We start from the raw sequence: 22889 nt of genomic DNA, 5'->3' as shown, positions 1-22889 counted from the left end.
AGCAGCACAGACACAAGGTGGTATGAATCTGCCCCACCCACGCTGTGGCGCCCAGCAGCCTACAGAACTTTCCTTCATCCAGGCCGAATGAAAGCACCCCTGTGCAGCTCCAGCGCTCACCCTTCCCATAGCTGGCACTGGATCCATCCTCACAAGCACTGATGTGAGCACAAGCCAGTCTGGTGGCGGATAAAAGCATTGACCAGGCAACCAAGTTGTGGCCCCTCCTGTGCCTGAACAGAGCATGGACTCCTCTGATCACACAGAGGGCACTGATCTCTACCGGACGTTATGTTACTGTGGGGCAGGGCAGGTCTTAATCAGGTGGTGAGCACAGCTATAGCAGCTCTCCAGAACAGCATCGCCAGCAGCTATTTTGCATCCCTCGGCCCCAGCACACACGCACGCGCACACACACACACACACACACTGTTGCCTTTTAAATATTAACTCTGGGGCAGGGCCAGCTTTAGGAAGTGTGGGATCCTATCAGGGGCAGCTCTAGACATTTTGCCGCCCCAAGCATGGAGGGTCCGCTGGTCCCGCGGCTTCAGTGGACCTCCCGCAGGCGTGCCTGCGGGAAGTCCACCGAAGCCGCGGGATCAGCGGACCCTCCGCGGGCATGCCACCGAAGGCACCCTGCCTGCCGCCCTAGCGGCGACCGGCAGAGCACCCCCCGCGGCTTGCTGCCCCAGGCACCCGCTTGGAGCGCTGGTGCCTGGAACCGGCCCTGGATCCTATTTGAATACCCGGCGGTGGTCTGGGTCTTCCACGGCACTGAAGGACCCGCCGCCGAAATGCTGCCAAAGACCCGGAGCAAGTGAAGGACCCGCCACCGAAGATCCGGAGTGAGTGAAGGACCTGCCACCAAAGTGCCGAAGACCTGGACCACCACTGGGTGAGTAAAAATTAAAAAGTTAGACGCTCTTCTTCAGGGTGCGGGGCCCTCTTAGGCGCGGGGCCTGATTCGGGGGAATCGGAGAAATCGGCCTAAAGCCGGCCCTGCTCTGGGGCAGGCTCCAGCTGTAAAACCTGTTCTGTCAGGGAGGCAGCCCCATGGCTCCCAGCCCCCTCCCAGGAATCTCTCTGCACTGCTGCTTTTGACATGAGGGCTGAGAAGGGTCACAGAGACCTCAAGCAAAAAGCCATGAACTCTGCGCTCCATATAGCACTGAGATAGATAGATTTATATATATATATATATTTGCTGGGCTTCCCTGCCCTGGCCTACCGGGAACCATTCACTGAAAGATAAGAGCACTGCCCAGTGCTTAGAGTAGGTGGGGACTGGGAGCAGACATGCCAAACCCGCGAGAAAAAAACAGAAATTGGGCTTGTTTTTGGCTTAACTGGCTTGTGAGTTGCTTGTTGGCTAGGTTTTGGCTTGTAGCTTGTTTGGTTTGTAGCTTGTTGCTTTTTTTTTGACTGGCTCCCGGCAAGCAGGGACAAGTGAGGGGAGGGAGTCAGGGGTGCACAGCAGGCCCTCCACAGTCCTAGATTGCACGCCGGGGGGATCTAGTCACACAGAGTGTTGGGGTTCTTAGGGATTGGCTTGTTCTGGCCTTGTTTTGAAATGGGATTAGCTTGATTTCTGGCTTATTGTGAAAGTCGGGGGGCTTATTTACCACGTGAAAGTTGGCGACTGGGACTGGGAGTCTGGGCTCCTGCATTCCAGTCCTGGTTCTGCCGCTGAATCAGTGTGACACTGGGAGAGTCACTGCTTCAGGTCTCCATCAGTCCAACCAGAAGGGCACTGCCTGTTTCACAAGGTCGTTGTGCGTTTGGAACATGCCTCGAGTCTCCTCAGACAAAGGGAATTACGGAAGCGCAGAGCATGGGTTTTTTCCCCTGTACAAGGAGCAACCAAAGTGCATTTTGTCTGAATGTCCAGTTTCAGAATAAGGAAAACAGTAACAAGAAAGAACAACAGTAAAGTATCCAGGAGCCTTTCAACATTTCAGCCCATTTTTTAAAATTAAGATAGATGAAGTCAGGACTTTTTAAAATGTTGAGGAAAAATCTTTTCCTAACATTAGCATTTGTTTCTGAGAAGTGGGAGTTTATGTAACTCATTGCAGAGTCGGGATAGCATATCTGGGAGGTTTGGTCTGCGTCACAACTGTTAAGCTTAAATATTTTTAAGGCAAACAAGCCATCTCCCACAGTTCCAGTCTCTACGGATCGCTGACATCCAATAACTAGTCATTGGTTCCACTTCCCTCTAGTGGATGGATTTTGGAAAGACACCTGTCGGATGTAAAACCTACAATCATGACAGAGCTTTCTTACTACAGTAGTACCACAGAGTTACGAACACCAGAGTTACGAACTGACCGGTCAACCACGCACCTCATTTGGAACCGGAAATACACAATCAGGCAGCAGCAGAGACACACACACACAAAAGCAAATACAGTACAGTACCGTGTTAAACGTAAACTACTAAAAGAATAAAGGGAACGTTTAAAAAAAGATTTGACAAGGTAAGGAAACTGTTTCTGGGCTTGTTTCACTGAAATTAAGATGTTTAAAAGAAGCATTTTTCTTCTGTATAGTAAAGTTTCAAAGTTGTATTAAGTCACTGTTCAGTAGTTGTAAATGTTTGAAAGAACAACCATAACGTTTTGCTCAGAGTTACAAACAAGCTCCATTCCCGAGGTGTTCGCAACTCTGAGGTGCTACTGTATTGCAATAAGCAGCTGATTCTGTACACGTATGTTTTTTAGGGGTGCTCAATCTCATGAACCACTTGCTCTAATGACCCCAAATTTGGAGCACTAACCCGACCCCTCAGCATGTGAATTTTTAGAATAGTCATCTTTGAATAGTGACTCTCAACCTTAACTATGGCTGAGCTGCTGCTCCATTCCTATTTGCTTTTTGTGTTACAGTAGCAGCCAAGGCCGTAAACCTTCCAAGCCTGGCGCTGTTTGGTATATGTTTGTCCACAATGGGGCCACACTCTGATGGGGCCCTGCTCGAAGAAACTCATTTAGCCCATGAGAAACTGATTTGTGGCGTGGTAATAAATGACTGACATTGTTTATATTACGATAGAGTTTAGAGGTGCCAGCCAGGGATCAGGGCCCCATTGTGTCAGGCGCTGTATCATCTGTCAGAACCAGAGCCCTCTCATTTACCAGGCACTTAGCTGGGGCTGTATTTAAATGTATGTGTTTGTTTCTATGCGTGCATAGTGTGTGTATGTCCATCTGTGTACATGTGTATGAGTATCCATGTGTGTGCACGCACATCCTCTCTTCCTCACTAGTGAACTCACTTGACTTTGATCAGTCTCTCCTTGGAGCACAAGTATAGTGCCCACAAGAGTCCCCAAGTCTCTGCATCTCTGGATCTGTTCCTCCAGTTCCCCCTCGATCCACATCTCCGGGGCTGGTCATTTCTCCGTGATTTCCGCAGTGCTGGGAACTCCATGTGCACACATTTCCCTGCAGAGAATCAGCCTATGCAGAGACCCGACCAACCGGAGACTTGCTGCTGAAAATGCACCTGGAACTATTCCCAGAGAAGGATGTGTACAAGTCTAGGAAATTGGATGCTAAATAAATAGCCTTTCCCTGCCAGTACTTTGTGTTCAGAAGATAACGGGACAAGTCTGTTCTGTTCCTCTCCCTTGCCAGGGCAATTGTACCAGAAACTTCTGAGAAGCCACGAGGAGCTCTTTTGATAGAACCATAGAATATCAGGGATGGAAGGGACCTCAGGAGGTCATCTAGTCCAGTCCCCTGCGCTCAAGGCAGGACTAAGTATAAAGCCTTTCAATCTATAGCTGGGCTGGTCTACGCCCTGTCCAGGTCGGTAGCAGCTGGAAGTTGTTACCATCTGACACCTGTTTGATTTGATCCTGCAAACTGTCAATAACCCACAAAACCCTGTGCTTCTTGCCCGTTGCTCAAAAATAGCCCCCTGCAGCAGCTGGCTCTGAGAACTCCTCCATTCCTCTTCGCCCTTCAACAGTGCAAAGACTTGCAAGAATATTCACAGCCAGAGTGTTGCACTAAATTGGACTAGGCAGCTGCAAACCACTGCCCTCCAGTGGATAGAATCAGAACTGCCCACCGGCATGTGACAGGCCCTATTGCTACTAAGGAGAGTCTCATTTAGCCCAAGCAGTAGAGGCCTTCGATTCTGGAGCAGGAGGATCTGGGTTCTATTCCTGGGCAGTTCTAAGTGGCCATTATGCATATCACAGGGACAACAGCGAAATGTGACGTATCTGTGAGAACATAACTACAATTCTAGGCACCAGCGAAAAATGAAATGAATGGAAGAATTCTTTGTTTGCATCCGCTGTCCTAATCATCCTTACAAAACACTCTTTGGGCAGAGCAATACAATGGGTACGTGATTAAAATTGCTTGCCAGCCTTTGTATTGCTTTGTAACTGCAGCAGCATGAAGTGATTAATTTTTTCTTTTTTCTTTTTGTAAAAAACAAAACAAAAAACAAGTCTGCGAAAATGGCAAATCCATTTGCTATGCCCCATGCACACAAACTGGATCATTTTTGTTCTTTTCAATGCTTGGGAGAGGACGAGAGTGCCAGTGAGACACCGCTGGGATCAGCACGTGGGAACAGCAATAGATTAGACAGAAACAGGAAATGTCTATACATACTCCAGGCATAGGCACTGACTCCGTGGGTGCTCCGGGGCTGCAGCACCCATGGGGGAAAAATGGTGGGTGCTGAGCACCCACCGGAAGCCCCCCAATCTGCTCCTCGCCCCCCCCCAGTGCCTCCTGCCCACTGGCAGGTCCCGTGGATCAGCACCTCCTGCCCACCTCAATCAGCTGTTTCGCGGCATGCAGGAGGCTCTGGGGGGGAGGGGGAGCGAGGACGCGGTGTGCCCATGGGAGGTGGCAGAACTGGGTGGGAAGAGGCAGGGCAGAGATGAAGCGGGGGCAGAAAGAGGTGGGGTGGGGTCTCAGGGGAAGGGGTGGAGTGGGTGTGGGGCCTGGGGCAGAGCTGGGGGTCGAGCACCCCCTGGCACTTTGGAAAGTCGGCTCCTGTGCATCCAGAGCCTTGATTTTACAATGAAGAACAGGTCGGCATGGCTTCCCATTCTGATGCCTTCAGTGCACGGGGAACCCCACTGCAGTGAAGTGAAGGACAAGAAAAAAGCCACAGTTCACTAGGCCCTGCACCTGTGGGGTTCCATTTTATGAACATTTTGATTTTATGAACTCATAAAATAGGGGTTTTGCAGTACTGGCTGATCCCCTTGCACTACTGTACTAGGCAGAATGAAGCAGGGTGGGGTCCTGCTATTACGTACGCTACGGTCACATCTAGACTAGGGGCTTGTCTAGACACAAAAGTTGTCCCACTTTAACTATACCTAGGCTTGGCAGGGAATTATGGGGGGTTCAGACTGTAGGAGGGTCAAGCAATTATTAATGGCCGTCGATGAAGAGATTCAAAAAGTTAAAAGCTTTATAACCAAAAAACCACAAACTGTCAACATCACGTGTCAAAAGATACAAAGTATTCAGCCTTAAATCAAACTCTAAGAAGTTCTCAAGCAGCGTTTTTCTTACTTTGCCGATCTGTACATTCTGATTATTAGCGAGGGAAATATCTTGTCATCGGTTTGTGGGTGTACAGGGAAATTGGCATTTACCAAACAAAGTCTAATGCTTTCATAGCCTAACTCCATACACAGCACAGTGGTTGCCATCAGAGCTCTGCCCATGTTCGAGAGTGATAAATAAGGGGGAGGAAATATGGGGAGGAAAGTAGCAATCCCTTTTAACTCCACTGAACTATGTTGGATGGAAAGAGATTTCAAGTGATAAAAGTTCCCATCATCCTATGTTTAAACAAGCATTTCACAAAAGTATGGGGGCATGTCCCCTGTACTAGCCAGCAGGGTTGGCAAGCTTCTCAAACTGTTCTCCAGAGCCTCAGCTTTCATGTTTAAAAAAAAAAGTAAGCTTTTAGCTGTTATGGTTGCAAAAAACACTTCAAAGCGTGACGAGCGCAACCCATGCAGCGACTCTGCCTGAGTTTGCAGAGAGCCTGAAACAACACCCTCAGTGGTTGCTAGCTCAGATGCAAATGACAATACTTTAAATGTTAACTATCTTGATCACATTGTGAAGATCTACACAATCGACTGAGCGACAGCTCATTTGGGGTTTGCAGTTAACACCACATGGCAGGGTGGAAGAAAGGGTATGATTGGTTTAATTTCCCCCGAAGTTGGGAAAATGCTGCCTTAAAGGCGTAATACAGGTCTCATTGCACTGGCTGGGAATCAAACCCCGGGGACAAGAATTTGGCCGAGGACTTGGCACTGCACAGGAAGCTCCGAGCAGTAAAAGGGTAAGCGTTTTAGTCAGCCAACGGGGACAGTTGGCCTATATGGATCTAGTGGGGGGCTAATAAAAGGCCTGATAAAGAGCGACGAGAAACCTGCTAGTCGCCATAAGAAGTGTCATGCCCAGGAAATTAAAAACCATACACCATATGCTGCACTGTGCAGGGCGGGAACTGGCGATGGCAGAAGAGGTGGTTTTGCTAAACAGGGTCTCTGCCTCCAGCAGCATTTGCATCTGCTCCAGTGCACACACTAGGCGGCAGGCTTGACTCGTGCTGCCTTGTTAATACACATACACACACACACAGCAGTAACTTAACCTCCCCCTCCTCCCTTCTAGCACCAAGCAGGGAGGGACAGTGACACAGGAATAATAGGAACAGAGGCGAGGGATGACACGCGTAACCTAACCTACTGGCACGGCGGAGAGGCAGAGCCAATGGCTGCCTTGCATGCACAATGAGTCCATCCAGCCCTCCCCACTCTGTCAAGTCCTTAAGTTGCAGCTTTCCACTACCTCGGTGTTCAGAGAAAAGATGATGCTCAGCACGAGGGGAAGGAAGATCCCGCTGCCGGGTAGACGGCATGGACACTGATCCCGACAGGGCCGGCTGCTGAGAGGTACGTGCTTTCCAAAGCGCTGCAAGGCAGGGTTCCCAAAGCAATCGCATTTGGGATGCAAACTAAGATCAGACTTTAATTTTCCAGCAGGGGGATATGGAAATCCGGCTTCCTGTAAAATGATTCATCCTGCTTCCCCTCCAACTCCCCCCCTCACCAAACCTCGGGCGCGGAGGCTGAACAAGACGCAGGGCAAGCAGCAGGACAGAGTGGGTTGGTACCTGTTGGGTCGGTGGGCTGTGAACTCGGGCGCTGGGATGCTAGCCAGGCAGGCAATGCTAGACCGTGAGCAGGGGTCAAGGGAGTGCAACGCACTGCACTGCTCGGGATTTGAGGGTCGGGATTTAATGAGCAGCAGCCGGCTCGCTGACAAGGACGGCACTTCCTAGTCCAGTGTTGGGCTCGCTGGCGCTCAGATACGCTGGGGTTCACCCCTGGATTTCCACTGGAAGGCAGGCTTTTCACGCACCTCTCTGCTTATTCCGCCTTACAGCCTGTGCTTAACAAACAGCCCTGACAAGTGTCCAGCACTGATCATGCTTCTTTAAAACTGAAGCAGAAAGCCCGGCAGATGGGGGCACGGGAAGGGTCCAGACAGCAGCTCTGCAGTGAAGTAGAGGGAGAAAGCGCTTTAGGGATCACCTTGTCTTCTTTATTATAACAAAGTTCCTTGTTCGGTGTTAGAAGAAAGTGGCTCCCTGCACCAGGAGGAGTCAATGGGCAGCCTGCGGGTCAAATCCGGACTGCCAAATACTTCTGAACGGATCCTGAAATCTTTTTATTTACTTCTTATCATTATTGTTATTATTTTCCCTGGAGTCTGGACCTTGACAAAAAATAACTGACTACCCCTGCCCTGCCATGGTCACATGACAGCCCCATGGCTTGATGTTTGGGGGAGGGGTAACTCTGCCCCCCCCAGGAGCACGTGGCTCTTGCAATTCCATTTCTACAGGCTCAGGGCTGGAGTCTCGGTTGCCCCAGGCAGGGATGGAAGGGGAGGTAGGGCAAAGGTAGCTTCAGTCACTTGTGCATTCCCATAGTCCAGGGTCCTGTCTTGCCCCTGGCATAAATTAGAGCAGCCTCAGGCTGCTCTCTCTTATATACTGCTTACCAGGGCCCCCTAGAGGCCTTGAGGAGAAGAGACTGACCATAGTGCCGTGTGCTCTGGCCATGCCTCAGGCATACCCCCACTCTGCCCCCTATGCTAGAGGCTGGGAACGGTGCTGACACAGAGCCCTTTTGACAGCTCTACATCACCCAAGGAGACCGGGTGTATTTTCCAACCAACCAATCCAATGCCCCTCTATGCTGTAAAGGCGGTGGCTGTTACGGGAGTGGCCAATTGGTGTATATATGCAAATGAGTTAATACATAAGGTGCCAGTAGAGGGCACTTAAAGATACCTAGTGTGGTTGCTGGGTTTTGTAGGACAAACAAAATTTGCTGCTGTGCACTGCAAATGGTTTCCTTTGTGCAGCACGTTACGCCAGCTCTTAGCAATGCAAAGGGGCCTCAGAGTTCTCAGAGGACTTGCTCTGCCCACAAGACAGCCAGAGCCCGCTGACCGACAGGAGGAAGGTGTGAACGGCGTGATCTTTTGGTGCAGATGCCGGAACTGGATAATGCAAAGGGCAACAGTTGCTGTTCAGGAAGAGGGAAAATAAACCCTTCCTCCCACTCCTTGGCATCGAAAAACAGGGCTTGAACTATTTAACATTTCCTAGGAGGCTCTGGGTCAGCAGTGCCTGAGACATGACTCCACCGTCCCAGGCCAGCACCCTATCCCCCGGCCTTTCCTCATGTGAGTAGTTGACTGGACATAGCACAGAAGTGGTCTCTCAAAGGGGGCTGTCCAATAAGAGATTTAATATGCTGTCTGGGAGGCAGACGTTTTCAAAGCAGTCTAGGGGACTGAGACACACCTGTTCATTTCAGTGTGTGGAAATCCCCTCGGCTGCTGTGAAAATCTTGCCCCACATTGCTCCCTGAGGTGCTGTCACCTTGCAGTAAATTTCCACTGAGTCTTCTGCAGACAGGTTACCCAGTTGTCTGTAATAGAGCTACACTAACTCAGTGCTGTGGCTGGGGGGCCTTCCCTTCCTTTTCCTGTGAAGTCTCTGCCCCCGGGAGCTCTGGCGTTGAATGGCTTCCACGTGCCACAGGACACGTAGACAGCCGACAAAAGCCAAACCTGTGTCAAGTCACAGGTGTTAAGGCCAGAATGGACCATTCTGACCATCTAGTCTGACTTGCACAGCAAAAGCCAGAGAACGTCACCCTGCATCCAGCCCCTACCTTGTGGTTGAGCTAGAGTGCATCTCTTGCTGACAATCGTCTGTGTACTCGATATAATTAAATATGCATGTGTACTTGGGAATCGTAACACAGTGTTACAGGGGAATGAAGAGAGGGGTGCGAGCCAACTCCGCTAAAGCCAAGGGCAACATCCCCTGGGCTTCCATGATGCTCTAGCAGGGCCTTGGGCGTTCTGGGAACAAAGAAAACCGTCTGAGGTTTAGGCCGTTGTTATTAGGTGGATTACGCTAGTGCCCAGAGGCCCCAGCAGCACACACACACATTCAGGGCATCTGCATGAGGAAGCAGCACCACTCTAGGTATAATCTTAAACCAGTGGAAGAGTCTGTGTGGACATTCATTTTGGTCTGCAACAGGTTTATTGCAGTTTAGCTGAAGTCGACGGGGAAGAGGTTTAAGCTGAGGCCAAATGAGCTGCTTTTAAGCCGAAAGAAGAGCATCCGCACAAGGGCTTGCACTGCTTTAATACTCATTTAAGTTAAACCAGTGCAACGTCTGCATGTAGACAATACTGCAGCGACAGAGCGCCCCAGCCCCGAAGAGCTCGCTGTCTAACGAGCCACAACAAAGGGTGGGAGGGGAAACGAGAGCACGAGAAGGGGAAGTGACTTGGGAAAGGTCACATGGCAGCTCAGTGGCAGGAGCAGAACCCAGGTCTCCTGACTCCCAGCCCAGTGCCCGAGCCATGAAACCACACGCTCTCCTGCTGGCTCCCTACTCCCCCACTGTCCCCTTTGAACCAGACAGTTTATCCCCCAAGGACGAGAGGACGCGAGAGCCGAACGCCACGGCTCTCGGAGCAGCCTGATGTTAACAGCAGCAGCCCTGTTCCAGCACGAGGGAGCGCGTCCCCAGTTAATCAGCATTTAATTAAAGGACATGCTGACATTTGGAAACTAGAAACAACTCTCCTGTGTGGGCTGCCTCTCTCTGCCGCTCGCCTTCTCTCTGAATCACTCCCTGACATTTTGCCAGATGAGGATATGACTCTCTCCCTCCTCTTGTAAGAACTCATTGAAAAGGAGACAAAAAGCCACCGTCTCCCCAGGGGGAGAGGATGGCGCGGGGGAGTAGAAGGGAAGAGCAGCTGACCACCTCCTTGGCCAGCGTGAGGGAAAGAACCAACAGGTGGTGTCCCTGTAGCCTGCCTGTCCCTGCCAGAGAGCCCGGGAGCACTGCAGGCTGCTGGGGAGATCCCAGTGGCATCCTGCTGCCACGCTGCCTCTTCTGTCCCCAACTGACATGCTGCAGGGTCCTTGTTCCACTGGGAATCCTGCTTGCAGGGAACCTGCCTGGCTGGCAGCCCAGTACACACATCGTTACCCTGCTGGGATTCCCCGCTGGCTGGCCAATCCTGCCGTTCCCACCACCTCCTCCAGCCACGTTCCCACCACCTTTCACTGAGCCCCAGGCCAGGACCTCTCTAGCCGTCACTCACTCGCTGGGCAAGCGCTGACTGACACCCTCTGCTCCATGCATCGGCCTTTCTCCTCCAGCCAGTCGCATACTCCCCATATCTGAACCACCACCTGCCCGGGCACCCGCGCTGGCCCTGGGAGCAAGAGGAAGAACTGAGGTCGTTCCCCCTTGGGTAGAGCTGGGTCCAAGCTGCAAAGTTCTGATGTGAGGTTTGAGGCTGTTGGGATCCAGGATTTTGGCCCATTAGAAGATAGGGGGCCAGACTCACATCTCAGACCTGGATCTGATCTAGCTCACACTGCACAGGTGTCTAGGTTCAGTGGCTGGTTCAGAGCCCAGTTTAGACCTGGGGCTCTCTCCTCCCCTCACAATCCCTCCTTTCATTCTCTTGTCTAAACCCAACCTGTTCATCCTTGTTCTCAGGTCGGTTTCCAATCCTCCTCTCTCCAGCCTGAGACCGGGGTGTGGTGAGCTGGGCAGGTCCAGCACAAAACCCACCTGGTCTGATTCAGGGCAGGGGGCTGCAGTGCCAGTGGAGCTTCCTTCCACCACAATCCATGTCCAATCACACAACACCTCGGCACTGCACTTACAACTCACAGCCAGGAGACCCTGAGCAACCTGTGGGCTGAGACACTCCAGCCCTGTCTGCACTAGACACTGGTGCCTTTCAATCCCGTACTGCTGCTAGTGCTAGTGTAGATGGGCTCCTGACATTTTCACGATCCTGTCATCTAGACCTACTCTGAGCGGGTTGGTCAAAACACCAGCGGCCTGTCTACACTAGGGCTCCTGTTGTTACTACAACTGGTGGGAAAATTCAGGGGCTGAAGATTGCACAGACAATTGGGTTCAGCAGGGATGTCCCAGGGTACAACCGCAGGGATAGGCAGCACCACCCACATTTTATTATTAATTATATTATGGTAGAACGTAGAGGTGTCACCTGAGATCAAGGCTCCATTGTGGTAGGTGCCGTGTGGACATGTAGTGAGGCATGCTCCATGCCTCAGGGAGCCTGCAGTCTACACAGACACAATAGATGAAGGGTAGGAGGGGAAACTGAGGCACAGAGAGGCACGGGGACCTACCTGAGGTCACACAATTGTTTGGTGGTAGAGGCGGGAACAGAACGCAGGTCTCCTGACTCCCAGCCCAGGGTGCAGGCCACCACACACACCTTGAGCAGCACCCAGCCCTGCAAGGAGCGGAGAGAATGTTTCAGAGCCTCCCAGCACTGAAATCTGATCCCCACCCACATTGGCATGTCCCCTTCCTCTCCGCCCCCAGTCATGCTCCAGCCCCGTTTCTCCTTCCTCTTGACCCCCCGTGCACACCTCAGCACTGCCACCCTCCCACTCACCCCCCCAGCATCCACAGGCACAGCCTGACAACTGCACCCTTGTGCACACCCGCTCACCCCCCCTTACACGCTCTTCTCTGGCTCCACCATGACCCCACTGACACAGACATGGAGGGGGAGGACACGTGGGGATGGACATTAAAAGGCTTGTGCCCTTGGTGGGTATCTTAGGTTGGGGTGGGGTGGGGGGGAGACGCACAGAGGAAGGTGCTGGGGGCGCTGGAACAATTTGTACAGTGGGGGTGCTGAGAGCCACTGAACCAAACTGTAAACCCTGGATCAGAAGGAAACCACCTCAAGCCGGAGGTGCAGCCGCACCCCCAGTTCCAGCACCTGTGTCTGTAGCACCCGGTCCAGCCGGCTGCAGACTGACAACCCCTCTGACAGGGCACCTCAAAGCCAGAGCCACAAGAGGCTTAGGAAATGGCACCCAGCCCCAAGGTGTCTGCACACAACCCAGCGGAGCAGGCTGCGCCAGGCTTCCTCGCCGAGCCCCTCTGCTGTAACCCCCCTGACCGCCTGGCCCGGATCCCCCGGGACCTGCACAGCGCACAGACAGCAGTTCTGGGACTAGCAGAGAGTCCACACCCCAGGGCGCGCCAGCCAGAGTCTGGAACACGCATCCAGCACCCCTGGCTCGCCCAGCTTAGCCAGCAGCTGCTGTGAATGGGGTTGAGGGAGCAGCCTGATTTGCTGGGAGCATGTGTTTCTTAGGGTGCGTGTGCACTATGGAGAGCAGGACAATGGGGGTGTGTGCACATGCTGGGGAAGCAGGAGGTGTGTGCCTATGTGTGTCAGGGAGAGCGGGGCAGTGTGTGTGTGTGTGTGAGGGGGTGCAGAGCAGAGTGTGTGAATGGGTGTGTGCACATGCCGGAGAGGGAGAGCAGAGCCGTCTGCATTGGGCAGCCGGGCGTGTGCATGAGTTTGTGTGCGCACATGTGCCAGGACAGCAGAGCAGTGTGTGCCTGTATCCACGCCATGGGAAAGAGGCCAGAGTGTGTGTCCACGTGCACGCGTGGGGAAGCCGAGCAGAGTGTGTCAGTCACGGGGAATACCCGCCCGGGGAGCGGGGGGGGGGGGGAGAGGGGGCAGGTGCACAGGATTATCAACCCCATTTTGCAGAGGGGGAAACTGAGGCCACCTACACACGGTCCCACGGGGACTCCTTGGGGGAGCTGGGGACGTGTCCTCACCCCCCAGACCCTCCAGTGCCGGCTCACTAAAACCCCTCCCCCAGCCCACACACCTGCTGCTGGGCCTGGAGAAGCAGCTGCGGACGCCCCTCACCCCGCCTCTGGCCCCGGCTCGAAGCCGGCTCCTCAGCGGCCGGTTCCGCAGCCCACGTGCGGCAGGGCCCCCGGCTGGGGCTGAACCGCCCTCCTGTGGCACGCAGCGGCATTGCAGCCGCGGGAGACGCCCAAGCCCCAGCAGGTCCCCCCCGCGTGGCAGCAGGTGGTAGTGCACCCTGCTGTATAGCAGCCACACCTCTACTGTAGCTTCTACATCAGGGGTGGGCAAACTTTTTGGGGCGAGGGCCACATCTGGGTGAGGAAATTGTATGCAGGGCCGGGACGGGGGGGGGTGGAGTGCGGGATGTGGAGGAAGGGGCTCAGGACAAGGGATTGGGGCAGAGAAGGGGTGTAGAGTGTAAGAGGGGGCTCAGGGAAGGGGGTTGGGGTACAGGAGGGGTGCGGAGTGCAGGATGGGGCTCAGGGCAGGGAGTTGGGGTGCACGGGGTGCAGGGTGCAGCAGGGAGCTCAGGACAGGGGGTTGGAATGCACAGGAGTGCAGAAAGGGGCTCAGGGCAGGGAGTTGGGTGCAGGAGGGGTGCGAGGTACAGGCAGAGGCCTTAGGGCAGGAAGTTGGGGGGCGGGGGGCAGGAGGGGTTTGAGCTCCAGCCCGGTGCCGCTTACCTAAAGTGGCTCCGGGGTGGCAGTGGCGCACACCAGGGCCAGGGCAGGCTCCCTGCATGCCTGCCCTGTCCCCACGCCACTCCAGGAAGTGCTGCGGCCCCTGGGTGGGGGGTGGGGGGCAGAGGGGTCTGCGTGTGCACATGGAGCCCTTTGCCTCCCGGCCCGGGGGCTGCTTCTGAGAGCAGCGCCGGGCCCGCAGCACCACCAGGGTAATCCCGCGGGCCGGATCCAAAGCCCTGAAGGGCCGGATCCGGCCCGCGGGCCATAGTTTGCCCATCCCTGTTCTACATAGTGGGGGGCCAAATTGGGGGGGTCTATTGCAACGTCCTCATCAGGGGGCCCTGGCTGCTGCGTGAATTGGATCGCAGAGGCCCAATCTCACTTTGCTCCATAATCTTCCTTGGTGTCAGCGGGGAGCTGTCTGAGTGGAGTCTGGGCACAACGCGAAAAGTTTAAGGCAGCTCTTCTTGGGCAGCAGCGGGAAGCCCTTCTCAGTGTTGTCCTGAGCTAAGGCTAAGCTAACGAGAGGTCAGGGGACCCAGAAGATAGCACATGGGGTTGGGACTCTGGCCCTACCTCTGACATTAATCTATTGTGCCACTTTGCAACTCACTTCGCCTCTCCAGGCCTCAGTTTCCCCCTCTGTGAAGTGGGGATAATGATGCTGACTTCCTTTGTCAGGTACTTGGCGATTTGGGGCTCAAAAGTGGAATAGAAGAGTGAGTTACTGGTAGTAGTGCCCTGGAGTCAGGACTCTTGGATTCCGTTCCTGGCGCTGCCCATTGGCATGTTCCATGATGTGGAACAAGTCATTTCACCTCTGTGGCCGAGCATCTCCATCCATCCATCAACAGTTCGCTGCTTCCCAGGCACTGTGTGCCTCAGTTCATTGTTTGTAAAATGCTGGAAGGAGCCACAGACATGAAAACCAGTACAACGTGCCAGCTGGGGTACTCATGCACCCCTGCCTGCCACTGGACAGGCTGCTCACCTGTGTGTCACAGCCCCTACAGAGCTGCAGAAGATTCTCCTTTATCTTAGGGAGCAGGGGCATGTGCTGAGTGCTCTCCCTGCCATTTCTGTGAAGGTTAGAGGGATCATGGAGTGTAGGGAATTTCTAGATAGCTACTGATTAAATATGATATGCCTGGGCTTGATCCATGGGTCCAGTGGCTAATTTCGGGCGCGGGGAGGCATCAGGCAGAGGCTGATGGATAAATATACCATATCTCTTCCCTTTTATAAACCAAACAAGAGCACAACAGCATCTGAGCATCCTCGGAGATGCCCCCTGCCTCCTATGCCTTCTGCTACTCTTGAAACTGGTCCAGCATTTTTGTTTATCTGTTAGTCCATGCCAGGGATGGTAAAATGCAAACAGCGGAGAGGGATGGGGAGGGAGGGGAACCCTCACTGCTCACTTCCCCTTAGCTGCTCATTTCAACCCTCTTTCGAGCAGAAATTACTCACATTAATCAAGAGTGAGAATGTGTTTGCAGCCCTGCAAATTTGGCAGCACAGAATCAAATTCCGTCAGTCGCAGCAGGAGGACAGGGGTCTGTATCTCCACTGCGCATGGCCTAATAGAGCCGTTGCCAGAAGAAATTGGATTTGAGAACTCCCCTAAATTAATCTCCCCCTTTAAAAAAATGCCTGGAGATCTACATGACGAATGGGTGTTTGTAACGGAAACTGACGCAAATATCCAACACATCAAATCAGAATGGATCCACCTCCCAGCACACATCTGCACAGAGAGGGACAACTAACTGAGTCGTTCTCTGGAGGCACTATCCTCTAGTAGCTAGAGCAGAGGACAGTCATTCAGGATGCCTGGGTTCTAGCCCAGGCTGTAGGAAGGATTTTATCTAGTCATAAGAGCAGAGGACTCAGAGTCAAGATTCCTGGGCTCCGTTCCCAGTTCTGCCCCTGATTTGCCCCGTGACCTTGGACAAGTCACTTAACTACGCTGTACCTCAGTTGGTCCTGCTATATAATGGGTTGGAATAACAATTATCCCCCTCCTGGGGTGTTGTGAGGGACCCAGGTATGCACTCAGGTGCTGAGACACACACAAACACTGACACTAAATATGTTCAGTAAGCTGGTACATAGGAATAAGAGCCTTCATTGCTCCTCTTCTGAATGGCTCCCCAGCAGGACTCTGTCCCTCCTAGGATCCCACTGCTCCCTGGTTAGTTCTTCACATCGCCCCTCCCGTCCCGGCAATGCCAGGTGCAGACATGTAGGATGGGGCAGAGTAGGGAAGATATCGCTGGACAAAACAAGGAGGGAGCCAAGAATTCTCTAAGCAGATTCTGCTTCTTAGGTGTTAGAACATTCCAGGGAGTCTCATTTCCCTGGACACCTGGCTACTGGTACCTTTGATCTTCTATAAACTTCTCACCCGGCCTTGGTCACTAACTCTGTTTGTTTTTATGGGAGGCAGTTTAGTCCCATGGATCGGGAGCTAAGAGAACTGGGTTTTAATCCCAGCTCTGCTTAAAACTGGCAGCTTCCTGGGGCTGTCTCTGTGTTATACGTTTGTGTAGGGCCTAGTGCAATGGAGCCAGGGCTTCTAGGTACTACCATAGTACAAATGGAAAATAACAACCAGCAATTATGAAGGAATAACCAGTAACTCATACTGATCATTAAAAATGCCCACAGTATCCTGCGTTTAGTAACTGGTCATTATTAATTAATAATCCAGTGAATAGGTTATCCTAGGAAAGTTTACCTCCTCCCTGCCAGACGCTCAGCACCCCAGGGCCCGGGCCGGGGGATGAGGCTGGGGGTGGTTAGAGAGCTGGCATCTCCCTTGTGTCTGTGCTGCTGAGAGCTGGGAGCAGGTGGGATGCTTCAGTTCAGTCAGGTAGAGCAGCTCTCTGGAAGGACAGCCAGGCTGCCCAGGAACACCAGGCCGTATCTCGGAAGAGCCAGCAGCTGATAAGCTGCAGCCCGCAGCTTCAATTAAGAAGGATGATGGAATGGCTGAGCTGCCCTTGACAGGTGCGAGCTTATCAGGTTCCTGGCCTGTACACACCGAGGAGCCTGGACACAGATGCCTGGCACTTTAACGGAGCTGCCACTGCTCAGAGGTGATTGCTACTTCATTGGCTTATTTTTAGCAGCGCGGCTGGGAGTAAGATGGATGGGTTTTGTCTTGGGAGAGACTTTTGCAGACAATAGGAAGCCAGGCTTATGGGTTGGGGGCGGGGGGAGTCTCACACTCTGTGCCTCCTAAACATTCCAGGCCAAATTCGGAGTAGTCCTATTGACTTTGGTGGCACTAGGCTGCTTTACACCAGCTGAGCACCTGGCCCCTGTCCTGTTTTGGGATTGGAGAAGGAAGAGGTGAGCACATCAACTCAGAGTTTCTCTGTCCGATCCCTCCGGAAACATGGGCAGCTGCACAGACGAGAAAGGCCCTATGGAATATAGGGGAAGCTTTCGTTGCAAAACAAAAGCTGTTCATGGCGATAGAAAGAGAGTAGCCCCCTGGCCCATGCTCTGTATCAGCTATGGAGCTAAGGACAGACGGACAACGAGACAAAGCTTGGAGGAAGAGAGGCAATGGGCAATTCATATAGTGGTCAGATCAGTTCAGCGTCTGTGGGGTAGAGCATAGGGCAAGGAGTCAGGAGATCTGGGCTCTGCCACTGACCTGATGAATGACCTTGCTCAAGTCACCTACTCACGTCTGTTTCTCCTCCCGTGCCTTTGTCTGCCACAGCCATTTAGCGTATAATCTCCCAAGGGCAGCAGGCATGTCTTTGGGTGTGGACAGCCCCTAGCTCCTGGGCCCCTGGGCTTGGGTGAGGCTTCTGGGTGCTAAGATAAGTCGCAGAAGTGGGTGTGTAAGAGGGACTTAAATCTGGGCTGTTTTGGGAGCTTGCAGATGAGCTTGGGCCAGTGGTATTGGGCATAGGGGGCCGTGGGGATGAAATATATAAATGAAAACCAGGGGGTGGGTCTTGCGGGTAAGGCACTGAAGTTGGGCTGGGGTGGGGGGAGCTGTGTCTCATTCCCTGCTCTGCCCCGGGGTCCCCCTGTGACCTTTGTGTGAGTCACTTCTCTCCACGTGCCAGCTCCCGATCTGTAACCTGGGGATAATCATCCTTTGTGAACTCCCCACTAGTGAACTCCTTGGGGTGGGACTGTCTCCTGTGTGCATGTACAGCACCTAGCGCAACCAAGCCCTGATCTCAGACAACACCTCCAGACTCCCCTGTCATTAACAACCAATATGATAGCTAGAACATGGGCCGCATTGCTGATTTTAACTAACGCTGTATTCAAACACCCCACTCCCCCCCACCCCCAAAGCTTCTTATTTGCTAGTGAAAATAAGACTTGTTCCCTTGGCCACTTTCTCTTTGCTTGGATTCTTCACACCTGAAATCAGCTTGGTCACGCTGCCCGAGCTCAACAGCTGTAAACAAAAGGCCTTGAAGAGCCAAGTAAGCGAAGAACAACAAAACCGCAGTCACTTCTCGGGGCCCTGGGGAGCACAGAATTAAAGTTGATCTACGCTGGTATGAATTGATTCAGGAGGATTGCTGTTGAGTAATTACATTCAATGAGAGGCTGCCAATACAATTTGCTACCAGTTGTCACTTTCTATCAAGTCTAATGGTTCTGAGCACACAGATTCCTTGTCAGAGAGAACACTGGTGTGTGATTATTCAAATGGAGCATAGCAGCAGCATGGTGAGAAACAAGGAATTAGGCAGAAGTCCTGGATTCCAGCCATCAGCGGCCAGGTACCGGTGCAAAGCCCAGATGTAGACAGGCTAAGCTGCTGTAAGCCACAGTGTGCGCCTGTGCGAATCACCTGGGTTCCAAGCAGTGATGGTTCCCCAACAGGGCACATGGTGACTTTGCATCTCTGCACTGGTGCAGCTATGTCAGTGGCTGGAATCAGGGCTAACCCACAGGGCTTGAGCGAGGGGGATTTAGGGTGTTCACCTTGCACTGTGTATTAGTGGGATCTCTAGGCAGGCACCATGAGATCCAGGGCGCTGGGAAGAGAAGCGGTTGTGGTGACAAATACAAGGACCTGAATCTGAAAGGGGTTGAGACTCTGGGGGAGCTGCCAGCTGCTTGGTGGGATGGAGGACGCTTGCCACCCGGCAGGAGTGCACCCCCATCTCCACAGCAAGGGGACTAGGAAGGAACTAGCCAGGTGCTGGCAGCAGAGCTCAACCCAGCCAAGGCGAGGGGCATGGTGAGCGAGGAGCAAGCCTTTGCCCTCCACACCATAGGTGCCGTGGCCATTCCAAATCCCCTTGAGCTGGGAGAGTCCTCTGCACCAACCCTCTGTGGGCAATGGACGCCGGGCAGCCTGGTAAAGCCCACGGGGCTGTGGACGCGGGAGTGAAAGTCTAGCTTGCTTTCAGTGGCAAAGGGGTGAGGGCAGAACGGGGCTGAATGCCTGGTCCTGCTCTTAGGCAAAGCTTGGAGGATACGCACTGTGTGTCCAGAGCTGGGGTCGGAAACATTAAGGGGGTTGAAGGATCGAAGGATAAACCCCAGTGGCCTGGTTCTCTGCCGTATAGTGCCTTCCATAGGTGCATAGTTTGGAAGAACAGATGGGACCATTCGGAACACCTGATCTGCTACCTGCAAAACCCAGGGCAGACAGCCTCAGCCAGTGATCTCTGCATCCAGCCCATACCTCCTGGCTGAGCCGGAGCACATCTACCTCGTGTGTTCATGTACGCCTCTGCAAAGCGTGGGCACTTCGACTTGGGGTCATTTCACACCCCCTTTGCAAAGGATCGCACAAGGAGCCAGGCAAAGGAACCCGGCTCAATGTCTCTCAAACATCTGCCCAAGCTGAGGAGTCATTTATCCTGGGGATAACCATGAAAGTTCCAGATGGAAACGACCTAATGAGGTCATCAAGCTGGTCCCCCATCCCAGCGAGTGCAGCAGAATGGCCTGGGGCATTCTTCCAGACTGCCTGGTTATTAAACAAAAAGGAGAAGCTAATCGTACTAATACTTAGGATCAAATCCTCCCGTTACACCGGTGTAACTGTGTCATGCCATTGATTTCTGTGGAGTTACTCTGGATTTACACTGGTGTAACGTTTGGCTTCTTGCACTTCTCTAGCACACTCAGGATGTGATCCAAAGCCTATTGAAGTCAGTGGAAAGATTCCCACTGATTTCAACAGGCCCTAAATCTTAAAAGCCCTCTACAAACTAGAACGAGTTAAGCCCCCCTAACACTCCTGTGATAGAAAGCAGTATCCAGCCGCTCCATTCATTTTGAGGGGTATCCCTTTGTAAACCTCCCACCAGGTCAAAAGCCTTTTCAGGGAGCATTGAAGGGGTTAACCCCTTTGCACCACACACCCCTGCAAACTCCTGTGGCAGTTCCCCACACTGCCTCTCCATCATTTTTCAGCCAAGCCCAGGCCTGCCAAGCAACTGAAAGCCTCAGTGTCTTTGCTTCACATCCAGCAGCACCGGATGATTGAATCTTGACCTTTATGGCTCAGGTTTATTAACTCCCTGTCCCTATCTGTGAGGATTGAGCATGCAGAGACACACAGGAGACAAAGAGAATTTCCAGTGCACAGCCAGGGATTGTGATGAGCTGAAATTTGCACCATGGAAGAATAATTCCAGGCTGGGTTAATGTCGGAGTGTGTCTGTCGCTAGAGCTGAACAAATAATGAGCAGCTCACAATTTATTCTGTGAATATGGGCCCAGATTTTTAAAAAGGAGCTCTGCATCTAGCAACTCCCTTTTGCAGGACAATGGCAGCTACTGGCTACGGAGCGTTTTTGGCATTCCAGCCAGAACTTAGTGGAGGTGCCTAAACGGAAGCTGAACTCTTCTGATAATCTAGCCCAGCGCTTCATTCTCCTCGGGTAGAATGTCCGCAGGCCGATCATGATTTTCCCAAGTGTGTTTGTGGTTTGCATTTATTCAATGACTATCCTACTGGATTGTGTTTACCTGACGGTTCTATGGGAGAATATTAGAATTCTGAACTGTGCTGTGCAGTTGCAACCAGTCAGATAAGCCATTCAGGATGGCTTTCTGCTTCCTGACTGGATAAACTTGTGCAAGCAGTTTGCTTTGGACGTTTGTGGAAAGCAAACACCAAGGTGCTTGGATATGATGGTGAAGGGGCCTGTAAAGTAGATAGATAGATAGATAGATAGATAATGTCTATGGGGAAAGCAAGCAAGAAAGAAAAAAAAGGTGTGAAAAAGCAAATCCATTTAAAAAAACTTAAATGAACATTTGCAGACAATGCCTTGCAATAGTTTTCCCAGCTCTGTCTACCCCTAAATCACAGAGCTTCTTGCTGGAAAGGAAAAAGTGAGGGCTCTGTGTGTGAGAGAGACACACTAAGAGATGAGTGTAAGTCTATCTGTGGGTTCAGAGCCCCTCAGAAGCCCTCCACCTCGCTCTCCAACCTGCACCACCAGAGATAGAAGCTGCCTACTAAAGCATGACAGGGGGCCAGCAGTCTGCAAGGTCTGCAGGGGGATATTGATTAGTTTTACAGTGTAAACTGACAGAGCCTATTTGGATGATGTAATGAAGACAGATGATCCCGGCCTCACGCTGCTCAGCTTCGGGGAGGGAGGAAAATCATAAATCGGGTGCTGGAGATATACTCTATTGCTCTCCCTGTCTCGCCCTCGTTGCTCATCTGGTCTCCTCCACTCTGCCTGTCTCTATTCCTCCCTCTGTTCCTTTCTTTCTCCCTTCTTCTTCTTCTTGCCCTCTCTACCCCTGAGTGTCTCATCCAGGTCCGTGTTTTCTATAGTGCCTCTCACCATTGTGCCTGGTCTGCAAACTGGCAAATGGGCTCAGCTCACACTGCTTTATTCCTTAGTCTTCTGCATGTGCCCTGTCCAGATGCCCTCACTCCCATGCCCAGCCCTAGTGAAGGCAATGGGTGGAGGCCTGCCGGTCTCCCTGCGCGTGGGGGATCTCACTGCCTTCTTCACCATGAACCAAGGCCAGCCCTGCTTAAAAGGGGACATAACTCTGTGAGTAATCAATGGGAGCTGTGCCTGCTCATAGCTAGACCAACCTCACCTTCCAACTGGCTCCTTTCTCCTTCTCGTTCCATCTCACTCCCTTGTCTCATTCGCTCTCTCGCCTTCTCCTGCTCTGCTTCACTTGCCCGACACATTATTTCTTAAGTTCTCTAATATCAGGAGTTGAACTGAGCATTTCCTTTCCCCCTGTGGTTTATAGACAGACATCTCCTCTTCTGCACCTCAGGGATCCTGCTGATGAAAAGACACAACAGCAGCCAATATGTGTCCTATCTGCTAGCCTAACACGCTACAAAACACCCCCCCTCGCTAATGTACAAGGGGCACCAAGTAAATAAGGAGCATTGCTCAGAATAACAGTATCAGGGAGCTGTCTGCACTGTAGTTAGGGTGAGCAGACAGCAAGTGTGAATGATCAGGACAGGGGGTGGGGGTAATAGGAGCCTATATAAGAAAAAGACCCAAAAATCAGGACTGTCCCTATAAAATCGGGACATCTGGTCACCCTAACTGTAGTCAAGCACAGCACCTTATCCTGGGGCTCATTCAGTGTCCACCAAGTCCAGGTGTTAGAAGCTGATGAGTTCTTTCAATAGGACAGGACCAGGGCCGGCTCCAGGCACCAGCTTAGCAAGCAGGTGCTTGGGGCGGCCACTCCAGAGAGGGGCGGCACGTCCAGGTATTCGGCGGCAATTCGGCGGAGGGTCCCTCGCTCCTGCTCGGAGCGAAGGACCTCCGGCTGAATTGCCGCAGATTGCAATCGCGGCTTTTTTTTTTTTGGTGGCTTGGGGTGGCAAAACCCCTGGAGCCGGCCCTGGACAGGACTGTTATAGTAACTAGCAGATGGTGGGTTTCTTTCCCAGTACAGATCAGTTCTA

General features: G+C 52.6%; 1 protein-coding gene across 1 annotated transcript in view; it reads right to left on the bottom strand.

The window, feature by feature from the left end:
• CDK18 (cyclin dependent kinase 18) overlaps positions 1-22373 on the bottom strand; it is a 117956-nt gene extending 95583 nt beyond the window's left edge. Inside the window, exons 1-2 of the mRNA XM_045013953.1 lie at positions 22049-22373; positions 11791-11897 (exon numbers count right to left, since the gene is read on the bottom strand). The gene's annotated coding sequence lies outside the window, so the exon portion shown is untranslated. The remainder of the gene's footprint in view (positions 1-11790; positions 11898-22048) is intronic.
• Between the last annotated feature and the right edge of the window lie 516 nt (positions 22374-22889).

This window comes from Mauremys mutica, chromosome 4 (genome assembly GCF_020497125.1).
Source record: "Mauremys mutica isolate MM-2020 ecotype Southern chromosome 4, ASM2049712v1, whole genome shotgun sequence".
Lineage (NCBI taxonomy): Eukaryota > Metazoa > Chordata > Testudines > Geoemydidae > Mauremys > Mauremys mutica.
The sequence above is the reverse complement of the archived record's forward strand: the minus strand, read 5'-3'. Positions and strand labels throughout refer to the sequence as shown.